Below are 12,601 nucleotides of genomic sequence, written 5' to 3'. Positions count from 1 at the left end.
CCTCTGTTCATTAAAAGACATAAGGAGCTCAGCTTCACTAGTCACCAGGTAGATACAAACTAAAACCACAAAGAAATATCATTTCACATCCAACAGAGTAGCTAAAAAATAATGACAATACCAAATGTTGAAGATGACACGGAGCAACTGGAACTCTCATACATTTGCAGTAAGGGTGCAAAATGTTACAATCATTTTGGAAAACTCTTTGCCAGTTTCTCAGAAAATTAAACATACATCTACCCTATGACTTAACAAAGTTAATCCTAGATATTTATCCAGAAGAAATAAAAACTTATATCCACGAAAAGATTGTATAAGAAGGTTTATAGCAATCTTATATATAATATCTAACAAAGGAGAATCCACACAAATGTTCAGCAACAAGGGAATGGATAAACAAATTCTGACTCATGGAACAGATGCTGATGCATGAAACACTAATCAGCAATGAAAGGAAGAAACCACTGTCTCAACACTGAAACAACACGATGAATTAAATGAATAAATTAAATGAATTAAAATAGGATTATGTTGAGTGACAGAAACCAGATATAAAGAGTAAATACTCTGATTCTATTTGTATGAAGCTCTAAAACAGGCTTAAGTAGTAAATTTGTAATAGAAACTGGATAAATATTTGCCTCTAAAGGAAGTGAGATGGGGTTAGAATCGACGTAAAGGACCAGGAGGGAACTTTCTGGGATTATGAAAATGTTTTGCACGGTGTTAACATGGGAATATACAATTGTCAAAACTCATCTAACTGAACATAAAAGACCTGTATATTTTATTGTATTAAATTTATATATATATATGTATGTGTGTATATATATATATATATATATATATATATATATATATATATATAAGTATTAGCTACTGATACATGCAACAACATGAAAGAATCTCAAAAACATGTTCAGCAAAAGAAGCCAGACATCAAAAAGTACATTTTGCATGAATTTACTCATATGAAGTTTTACCATGTGCAAAACTAATTTATGATGATAGAAATCAAAACAGTAGTTGCTTATGGAGGGTGAGGCTTGGCTGGAAGAGATTTTCAGGGGTGATGGAAAATTTCTATGTCTTGATTGTGGTGTTGGTGACGTGGTATAAACATTTATCAGAAATCATCAAATTGTATACTTATGATGCATGCACTTTTTTTAAGATTTTTTTTTTTTGATGTGGACCATTTTTAAAGTCTTTACTGAATTTGTTACAGTATTGCTTCTGTTTTATGTTTTGTTTTTTTGGCCACGAGGCATGTGGGATCTTAGCTCCCCAACCAGGGATTGAACCCATACCCCCTGCATTGGAAGGTGAAGTCTTAGCCACTGGACTGCCAAGGAAGTCCCACATGCATTTTAATATATGTAAATTTTCACTAAATATAAGAATTTTATTTGCATCCATCCAAACTGACAAAAATGATCTGTTTTTGGCAAGGATGTAGGTAAATGAGCAATCACATACTTTCCTACAGGAAATGGAAGAGGTATTAGGCTTTTGAACAAGCAATCTGTCACCTGTATCTATTAGAAAATAACACTATGTCCTCTAGTCTCGTGAAAGCACTCCTAGGAATCTATCTCACAGAGATGAAAGCTTCAGAATGTAAGGACATTTGAATAGTAATGCTTACTGAGGCAGTGTTAATAATAGCAAAGAGGCTGCAAACAAATGAATGTCCATCATTTAGGGAATAGCTGAATGAATTATGGTGCGTCTGCCTCCATGGACCATGATATAGTCATTAAAATGGTGAATTAGACTTGTATCATTTATCTTGAAGGGATTTCTACAAGTTAGTGTTGGTTGAGAAAAACATGCATATAATGTGATTTAATTTTCACAAGACAAAGAGAAAAGCATGCCATATTGATGTATATGTCCAGAAATCTAATGTGTACCTCTTTAGGCTGGTATGGTAGGAAGCTCAACTGCTCACATGAGTTACCTTAGGCAGGACAAGTTGCTAATATGAGTGGAGGAGGAGAAAGAAGAAAGAGTCAAGAAGAAAGCAAAAGGACTTCATTAAAAGAAAAGCATGCTTTTGCTATTGCATCTCTGCCTTTATTTGAAGATATATTTGTATTGATATATGAGTAATGACATCCATTAATCTTTGTTTATTCATTTACTTAACATATATTACTATATACCAAGCACTATATTAAGTGCTTTCAAATAATAACTAATTTAATCCTAAGAATAACACTCTGAGGCAGGTATTGTTAGTTTCTGCATTTTAAAGATAAAGAAGCTGAGGCGCAGAGAGGTTGCCCACATAGCTAGTAAGGTCAGGTCAGGATTTGAACACAGGCCTCCCGGTTTCAGAGTCTATGCTTCTAACTACCACACTGTGCTTCCTCTCTTTTTAATAAAAAGCAAATCAACTATCACTCTACTGCTTGACAATCTCCAATAGCTTGCCATGGCATTTAGGAGACAATTCTAATTCTTTTTTTGTTTGTTTGTTTGTTGTTTTGCGGTATGCGGGCCTCTCACTGTCGTGGCCTCTCCCGTTGCAGATTACAGGCTCCGGATGTGCGGGCTCAGCGGCTATGGCTCACAGGCCCAGCCGCTCCGCTGCATGTGGGATCTTCCCGGACCAGGGCACGAACCCGTGTCCCCTGCATCAGCAGGCGGACTCTCAACCACTGTGCCACCAGGGAAGCCCTCTAATTCTTTTGATGGCCTTTAAAAACCTTTGTGATCTGGTCCCTGCCAAATTGTCCATAGACACCCAGCACACTAACCCCCGTCTCTTCTTTGATAGGCTGTTCCAGCCATGCTCTTCCCTCACGTCTTCCTCAGGTCACCTCTGGCTGGCTCTGACACACCCTTCAGATCTCACTGTATTGTCCCTTCCTTGAGGGGCCTTCTCTGACCACCTATATATGAGGTCTCCTCTATACTTCTCTCCCATAAAATTCCATTCATCTTTCTTATTGCCTCTTTCTAATAACAGGTTATTTTTGTTGATTATTTGCTTACAGTTGATCCGCCTCCTCTGTGGAGTGTAAGCTCCACGGGGGCCTCCATTGTATCTCCACATAGCGCAGTGCTTGGTTAACAGTGGGTCCTCAGATGCATTTGTTAAATGAATAAATAAATGAATGAAAGGCATTCATTTATTTATGCTGAAAGATAAGCATGAGCTTGATTCTAGAATCACATAGACCAGGGTTTGACTTAAACCTCTGATTTTAGGAGACTTGTGAACCTTCATCTGTGTAAAGGAGATGGTAATAGTATCTACCTCAGAGAGTTGTTGTGAGGATTAAAAGAGATAACCTATCTACCAGGCACGTTGTAAACCCTCAAGGCATCAGAGCTGTCATTGTTACCATGATCATTGTTATCACTCTCAGGCAGCATCACAGGTCATTCTCCAGCCTGTGGGTTAACAGCCCTTGGGTCACATTCTATCCCTGTTTTAACAGCTCAGGTTGGCAGTGAGGGAAAGCCTGGGGGGAGACCTTCTAGCTGAGCCTGCGGGTGGGCCAGGCACGCAGAGTCAGGCCCACAGTCTTGATCAAAGCCAGCAGCACTTCCCGTAGAGCCTCTTCCCCTTTATCCCTTGCTTGTCTCAGCCTTTCTCCCAGTCTCTTCCCTTCCCTTGTGCGGCTATTCATATTGGCCGAATTTAGCCAGTCCTTTGTTTAGTTCCCTTTCTGCCACTGGAAAGCATCTTTGGGAGTTTAAGGGATTCTGTCTCCTCAGTGAAGAGGTTATACTTAGCAGAGACAGGTATTTGATGTTGTGTTGAGATAGGTTAACCAGACTTCTAAGGAAACTCATAGTGGCTTAATCATAGCACAGGGCTGATACCCTCTTGTTTTCTCTTCTTGGGTCACAGGAAACCCTGACTACTCCACCCTTCCCAGCGGTTATCGGCAGCAAACACAGATGTGGATTAATATGTAGGGTAAGTACAGAAGACAGATGGAAAAGAAGATGCAAGTAGGGGTTAAAATTTCTTCATCAGTGGAAAAGCATTGGAAATGGAAAATAAGAGAGGAAGGGTAGGAAGCCTTGGTTGCTTTATGTTTATTCAAAGTGAGAGGGCAGAAGCTATTGCTTCTCTAGGGATCAGATGGAGAAAACTTCCTGGAAAATTACTGAATTATCTAGGCTCATGTCTGCCAACTTCTAAATGACTTCCTGCTTCCAGCCCTCCTGAACTAACTTGTAGTTAACTGAGCATTTTTTCTTGAGTGTGTAATACTGTTCTCTCTTCCTGGAATGGCTTTATTCCCTGTTTCCCTAATGGCCTCAAGTACTCCTACCCTTTGTAACTGTTCCATCACTAACTTCAGTCCCGAGTACGGTGCCTGACACACTTACTATAGACATCTCGTAAATGCTTGTTGAATGAATGATGGATATTCAGAAGCTTCTTGATACATACAGAGATTGTAAACAGGTGAAAAATGTAAATGTTGGCTGCATACAAAGGCTGTCCTACAATGGGGTTGAGTCTTGAGACTTAATTATCCTGAAAGGTGATATAAGCTAAGAAAGGAAATATGTCAAAGTAAAGGTTAGACACAGTCTTGGAGCAGAGTTGCATCCTGGGTGACAGAAGGGAGCTTGAGCTGGCGGAAGCTTGGGCGGGGAGTGGGGGGGGTGGTGGTGGCAGTGACTGGAGGTTGTGCCCTGCCCAAAAGTCTGCCAGAGGGTAAGAAGGTGGGGCTGACATTCAGCCCCCTCTCAACTAGCCAAGAGGTCAAGCTGTGTACCGTGGAGAGGGCCTGTGACAGCTCTGAGGATGGGACACCTTGTTCTAAATGACCTCTTGGAGGAGTGAGTTTTTGTGATTTGCACAAAGTCCCAAGCTAGCATTGGCCCTGGAAGGGCCACATTTTGATACTTTTAATGCTGATGTTGTAAAGAAACCCTTGCTCTTTTCTACATAAGTGTCACCACTAGAAACAGTACTGAACCACAGACTCTCCTGGGGTAACAACATTTTTTTCTCTCTCTCTCTTTCTCTGTTATTGATGTACAGAAGCCTACTTGGTGAATAAAGGAAAAGGGAAAGATTTTCCATAATGAGCTATGTAGCTACGCTCCACAAATCCCTTCTCTCTCATCCTTCCATGATGGTTAAGTGTTAAAAGCAACACCTGAAGAAGTTCTTGGGCTCTCACTGGAGATATTTAAAAGGAGCACAGATTGTCATCTTTTCTGAGATGGTTTCAGTGAGCCTAGGCTTGACTTTAAAGGGATATACTGACCACTTCATATCTCTTACAACCCTGTATTATTATCTGATTCTAGGATTTCAAATTTACATGTACTGAATATTCATATATGCAATCAGCTTTGATTATTCTGGGACAGAGTATGCATATTGACAGGGTTAGTGGCCCATTCACAATCACTTTTTTTTTTTTTTTTTGCGTGCGCGGGCCTCTCACTGTTGTGGCCTCTCCCGTTGCAGAGCACAGGCTCTGGACGCGCAGGCTCAGCGGTCATGGCTCATGGGCCCAGCCGCTCCGCGGCATGTGGGATCTTCCCGGACCGGGGCACGAACCCGTGTCCCCTGCATCGGCAGGCGGACTCTCAACCACTGTGCCACCAGGGAAGCCCCACAATCACTTTTGATTTCAAGCTCTTATTAAGATAATCACAGACTCTGCTTAATTAATCCCTTCTTTGAAATTATTACTATTGGTGTTTATTCCTACATGGGAGTGAATGCAAGGATGCTTTTCTCATGCAAAGCAGTGTTCCCCCCTACCCTTTCCTCTGAGTGTCATTTCAGGAAAAAGGAAGGCAAATAAGACCTTTATATATTAGTCTGAAGGGGATGCTGTTTATGCGAGACAAATGATGCAGTGGAAAGAAAACAGTCTAAGTAGGTGTCATTCATTTACCAAATATTTATTGAGTGCAACTATTATAGTACTGGGTTAGGTGCCCTGGGTTCAAATCCTAGCTCAGTCACTTACTAACTATGTGACCTAGGGTGACTAAGTATCCAGTTTGCTCAGGACTGTCCAGGTTTTAATGCTGGAAGTTCTGCACATCAGGAAACCTCTTAATCCTGGGCATTCTGGGACAGTTGGTCATCCTGACTAAGTCACTTGCACTTATCTGTAAAATAGGGAAGTTGATTCTTTTCTATATCATGACTTTGATGTGAGGGTCAAATGAGATAATGTGAAAGGTCTTTGTGAGTTGTTAATTGCCATATAAACATAAGGTACTCTTTTAGCTCAGGAAACAAGAAAAATCTCAAATAAACAACCTAACCCTACACCTAAAGCAACTAAGGAAAGAAGAACAAACAAAACCCAAAGTTAGTAGAAGGTAAGAAATCATAAAGCAGAAATAAATGAAATAGAGACGAACAATAGAAAAGTTCAATGAAACTGAAAGCTGGTTCTTTGAAAAGATAAACAAAATTTATAAACCTTTAGCCAGACTCGTCAAGAAAAAAGGGGAGAGGGCTCAAATCAATAAAATTAGAAATGAAAGAGGAGAAGTGACAATGGACACCAGAGAAATACAAAGGATCATATGAGATTACTGTAAGCATACTTTTTTCATCCCAGGTACATGTAGTGATGGGCTTGGATCTAGAATTGGATTGTCACACTGGAGGTGAGGCAGGTACTGAGGGGTGGGTGGAACCCCAGACTCATCAGGTACTGGGATAAGTTTCCATCTGACCACAAAGTTTGGTGCCCAAGGGGGATGGCAATACGACATTAAAGTCCCACAGGCAAATGGTAAAGAGGTCCAAACCAAGTGGCAATGGGCTCTGGTGGTTTTCCAGTGCATCTATCTGCAAGTAGGTATCAGGGCAACGGCCATGGGGCAGGGCGTTTGGGAATCTCTGTGGGCGGGGATTGGCCAGAGTTGTCCAGGTGGCCTAGTGGAGGGACCTGGGGTATTGGGTGGGTACCTACAACATGAATGGGAACAAACAGGCACCAAAGCAGAGCCCTGTTATCAGACCAAGACCCAAGGTTAGGGATGGACACAGGATAGCCAGGGTGACTCATAGGCTGGGGCCGCGGAATGTGGGACTGAGGCTGGAGTAGGAAGGAATATGGGGTAGAAAAATGGACTTTACAACTCTGCTGGGGACAGAGCTCTTCAGGATTTTACTACCTTTTTACAGAGTTTGATATTCCAGACTAGCCAACCTACATACTTCGAACTCTGTCTTTATTCACACTATTCTTTTTTTTTTTACAGCCTTCTCATCACCTTTGAGCATATTTTTTATGATCTTCAACACATTTTCAACAAGTGCTTATCCTGCGCCAGATCTTGGGAATGGTTAACAAACGCCTGCTGTGTCGTGTATGCTGTGTCACAGCACAAATGTATGCTGTGTCATGGGAATCGTGTCCCTCTGAGGCCGGTATTATTCCCTCCGTTTTACTGACAGGGAAATGAGGTTCAGAGAGGTTAGCTAAATAGCATAAGTTTACACTGTACATCAGGATGTTGGCATTTGAACTCAGTTCTGCTTTACTCAAAGCCATGGTCAATTCCACTCTGGGATCTGGCGTCTCAGTTTGAGCCCTCAGAGACTCAATTCATGTACCATTCTTTCAGCACGTCATCCCTTCCACACCTTGGGTTACTGGTTCTTCTTAGAATCATACCTTGTCTCCCTCCCTTTCCTAACCTACCATGACTACAAGCTTCTCACTGACCCAAATCACCATCGGGGGCTTCCCTGGTGGCGCAGTGGTTGAGAGTCCGCCTGCCGATTCAGGGGACACGGGTTCGTGCCCCGGTCCGGGAAGATCCCACATGCCGCGGAGCGGCTGGGCCCGTGAGCCATGGCCGCTGAGCCTGCGCGTCCGGAGCCTGTGCTCCACAACGGGAGAGGCCGCAACAGCGAGAGACCCGCGTACCGCAAAAAAAAGAAAAAAAAAATCACCATCGGTTCAGAAAGTACTTTGATTCAGTGCCGCTTACATCCCTGGTCTGCGAACTGCTTGTGACGGGTCCACAAAGATAAGGCACTTGGGCCAGAATGTAAATCAACGATGTCACTAGGCACACTTTTTAGTTCAACTGACACTTTCAAAAATTTTTCCTAAAGCAAGACTTTCTTGAAGTAAGAACTGCCTTGGGTTTACTTTCTGGCACTAGTTCCTTATCTCATAGCGGATCAGTAAAAACGGTGGGAAGATGGACGTTGATCCAGAAGGTGGCCCTGGTCCAAGGACAACAGTTTGAGTAACGCTGCTTAGGTTAACATCACGTCTCCTTTTCCCTCGCCGCTGTCAACTTTGGATTATTGCAACAGCGCCAGGTGGTCTCCTGTTGTTTCCAAATCTGTTTGTGACACTTGCCTACTTAAAACCCTTCAGTGGTTCCCACCGTCTCCTGATAAAGTCCGAACTTCACTCCAAAGGTTCTTTGTGACCTGCCTCGGAGTGCCCTCACCAGGTTTCTCTCTCCCTCTCCCTTGCTCCCTGGGCTCTTGCTTTACTGGATGGTCTGTAGTTCCCCAAGATGGGCCGTGTGCTTACCTCACAATTTTGTCAATGTTGCTCTGTCTGCCCCTGTTGCCCTCCCTTCCCTTCTTTCCCCTGTCACCCAGGCACATGTGTGACAATAGCCACAAGGAACTTCAAAGAGAATGTGGGAATAGGGTGGTATTGGAGAGATTTTGTTTCAACTTTAAGGTTTGAATAGGTGGAGAGGGACAGGGAAGGCAGGCAATGCTGGGCATATGCAGGCTGGATTAAGGAGACATTCTAGAATGCTGTCGTCGAACAGAAGGTGATAATTGCCTGAGAGTTGGGCAAGGAAATTTAGGAAATGGAACAGAGATAGGGCCTCCAGAAAAACTAGATGCTCACTGTGGATACCTCACAGGAAGAGGGATTAGGTTTTGTAAAAAGGTAATGCTACGTGGTGAACAAAGACAGTTCCTACAGAGAAACTCCCCTGGGGTGCTGTGAAAGTGGCCAAACGGCTCAGAAGGACTTCTCATCTTTGGCTGTCAAAGTACTCATAACTCTGAAAGGCCTTAAAGCAAGGAATGGCTACTGGCAGCCAGAGGAATGGTGATGTGCTTGGCCAGCTGGTAGAGGAAGCAGTTAAACTGTGCACAGTCCCTCCTCCCACACACCCGGAACGTGGCAGCTGTGGATGGAGGATTCAGGGGCTGAAGAGACCTGGCTTCTCTCCCTCACCCAGGGCACACAGGGCAGGCAGGGCAGGCAAGGGCCACAGTTTCTCCCTGGCCTCTCTTAGCCTCTGATAAGCAAAACCTTCATTGGGAGGAGATCATTCCCCCTTTTCACTGACTCTGAGTGAAATGTGTGTCCTGTTCCCACTTCCAGGAGGCTAAGATTTATGAAAATCTGCAAATTGCTTCCTTTAAGAAAACGTTATATAAAAGGATTAGCTTCGTAGCAGGTGTTTTAGTCTGATGCTGGTTCTAGAAAGACATGAATAGGAGTTTGCCCATTTTATGTTATCCAAACGCTCCTTAAAGATTAACCGTATGCTAACACATATATATGGAATTTAAGAAAAAAAAATGTCATGAAGAACCTAGGGGTAAGACAGGAATAAAGACACAGACCTACTAGAGAATGGACTTGAGGATATGGGGAGGGGGAAGGGTAAGCTGTGACAAAGCGAGAGAGAGGCATGGACATATATACACTACCAAACGTAAGGTAGATAGCTAGTGGGAAGCAGCCGCATAGCACAGGGAGATCAGCTCGGTGCTTTGTGACCACTTAGAGGGGTGGGATAGGGAGGGTGGGAGGGAGGGAGACGCAAGAGGGAAGAGATATGGGAACATATGTATATGTATAACTGATTCACTTTGTTATGCAGCAGAAACTAACACACCATTGTAAAGCAATTATACTCCAATAAAGATGTAAAAATAAAAAATCTTAAGCCCACACCATTAGGTTAAAAAAAAAAAAGATTAACTCATTCATCCTCACTGCCTGCTTGTGAAGATTGTTATCCTTTTCCCTCAGCCCCGGAATCGAGACAAAGTGTGGTGTCCAGGGTCCTTGCCTGAGGCTACACAGCTGGTGGATGCAGAAATGAGGGCTCTGCTGGCCGGCTGGCAGGCAGGCTTCCTCTCTCAGGGAGGGAGATGCCTTGGGCCTCTGTCAAGGTAGCTGGCGCAGACTGAAGAGAGCTACTAGAAGCCCCGAGCTTCGGGAAGACAAAAAATCCAGCAAAACACACCAACTGTGGGTGCCATTCAGTGAGAATGTGTGATAACGCAGACAGCAGCTGGGTTGAAGCTTGCCTTCCAGAGCTCTGTGACAACCAGGAAACGGCAGTTCAATTAACAGTGCTAATAACATCATAAGGGAATGCTTAAGCAACTTGTAAGTGAAACGCATAAATGGTTGCAAAGAGTTGCAATGGTTTTTACACTGTTGCTTTATACCTGTACAGTGCTTTCCAATTCTGAAAGCACTCTCACATGTACAATGATTTTTTCATGATAGTTCTTTGAAGTAAGTAGGTAGATATTATGGGCTGAATTGCATTCCTTCACAAAATTTGTATGCTGCAACTCTAACTCCAGTACCTCAGAATGCGACAATATTTGGAGATAAGGCCTTTTCAAAAGGTGGTTAAGTTAAGATGAGGCCGTTAGAGTGGGTCCTAAACCAGGGTGGGTTCTAATCCAATCTGACTAGTGTTTATCTATTTATTTATCTATCTATTTATTTATTTATTTAGGTTGCGCTGGGTCTTCGTCGTGGTGCAGCTTCTCTTGTTGCGGTGGTGCCTGGACTCTAGAGAGTGCGCAGGCTCAGTTGCGGCACGTGGGATCTTAGTTCCCTGACCAGGGATCAAACTCGGGCACCCTGCACCGGGCTTCTTAACTGCTGGACCACCAAGGAAGTCCATGACTAGTGTTCTTATAAGAGGAAATTTGGGCTCAGGAAGAGACACCAGGGGTTTGCACACAGAGGGAGGACCATGTGAGGATACAGGGAGAAGGTGATCATCTGCAAGCCAAGGAGAGAAGAACCCAAATCAGCTGTCTCAGAAGAACCCAAATCAGCTGTCACCTTGATCTTGGACTTCCAGCCTCCAGAACTGCGAGAAAATAAACTTCTATTGTTTAAGCCACTCAGTGTGTGGTATTTTGTCATGGAATCCTAGCAAATTAATATGCTATACTCTTTTGAAACACCTTTAAACATATTAGAAGTACATATTCTGAACCAGAAAATGCCTACATTAATCAGAAAACTTTCATATTGTCTTACTAATGACATTAGAAATGGCTCATGGGCTTCCCTGGTGGCGCAGTGGTTGAGAGTCCGCCTGCCGATGCAGGGGACATGGTTTCGTGCCCCGGTCCGGGAAGATCCCACGTGCCGCGGAGCGGCTGGGCCCGTGAGCCATGGCCGCTGAGCCTGCGCGTCCCGAGCCTGTGCTCCGCAACGGGAGAGGCCACAACAGTGAGAGGCCCGCGTACCGCAAAAATAAATAAATAAATAAATAAAAAGAATTGGCTCACACTTACTGAGCCTTCGCTGTGTGCCAGGCACTGTTGTAAATGTCTTACTTCATTTCATCTTCATAAAACCCCTCCAAAGAAATAAGTGGCAGGGGCCGGAGGGAGGAGCAGTTCTTCCTTACAGTAGAATTTCAGTTAATACATGTGGAAGGAATGAGAGATACAGAAGATCTTTGTTGGGCAAACACCGCAGTAATAATCATTGCAGGTAAGAACTATTGACAGTCACTACAATCAGTGGGTGAAAGTATGATGAGAAATGGGATATTTGTAGGGTCTCAAAGTATCTCCTCACAAATATTTTTTAATTACAAGGAGGAAAATAGTAACTTTACAGTGGAGACATCCCCCATACACCCCTTTATTCAAGTGATCGAGGTTAACCTTCTCAGTAATAAGACAAAGCAACATCATGTATTCCCACATATGATGCGCTGAGAAGAGCACAACATCACATCCTTGCCCAAAGTGCATCACGGCAATTTACTCATTAGAAAACATGAGACACATATTGTGAATAACTGGCCTGGGCTTTCCAGAAGCATCATAGATTGGAGGAGAGGAAGAAGACCTGATACCCAAATGCAATATGGGAACCTAGATTGGATCCTGGGCCAGAAAAGGGAAATCAGTGGGAAAACTCGTGAAATTTCAAACAAAGTTGTAGATGTAGTTAATGGTATTATACCAATGTCAGTTTCCGGGTTTTGATCATTGAGCTACATTTATGTAAGATGTTAATAGTAGGGGAAGCTGAGTGAAGACTGTATAATAGAATCTCTCTACAATTTTTGCAATGTTTCTAAAGTCATTTCAAAGTAAAATATTAATAAAAACAAATCCTCTGAAGTAGGTGCTATCATCATCTTATTATTAGCAGGTGAAGTAACTCCCTCAGGGTTACCCAGCTTGTCAAAGGTGAGGCAATGATGTGTACCCAGGCTGTCCAAGTCCAGATCTTATACTGAACCCTGTGATACATCCCCTTAGTACCTGGGGAGACAATGAAGTTGTAGCTTAGTTTTAACTTTTCATATACTTGTGAAACAGGAGGGAAGGAGGCAGGGCACAACCTTTGAAAGAATGACATGG

General features: G+C 43.2%; 1 long non-coding RNA gene across 2 annotated transcripts; it reads left to right on the top strand.

The window, feature by feature from the left end:
• Positions 1-3,656: 3,656 nt before the first annotated feature.
• On the top strand, positions 3,657-11,713 carry LOC141279676 (uncharacterized). 2 transcript variants are annotated; one of them, XR_012334268.1, is made up of 5 exons: positions 3,947-5,875; positions 6,236-6,330; positions 7,225-7,393; positions 9,996-10,358; positions 10,720-11,713. It is a non-coding gene; the product is annotated as an uncharacterized lncRNA (long non-coding RNA). The 2 variants fall into 2 exon arrangements; XR_012334267.1 differs by lacking the exons at positions 3,947-5,875; positions 6,236-6,330 and adding an exon at positions 3,657-3,940 and having other exon boundaries at positions 10,720-11,712.
• The last annotated feature ends 888 nt before the right edge of the window (positions 11,714-12,601 follow it).

Source organism: Tursiops truncatus, chromosome 1 (assembly GCF_011762595.2).
Source record: "Tursiops truncatus isolate mTurTru1 chromosome 1, mTurTru1.mat.Y, whole genome shotgun sequence".
Classification (NCBI taxonomy): domain Eukaryota; kingdom Metazoa; phylum Chordata; class Mammalia; order Artiodactyla; family Delphinidae; genus Tursiops; species Tursiops truncatus.
Note: the sequence above shows the minus strand (reverse complement) of the source record. Positions and strands in the feature narration are given on the sequence as shown.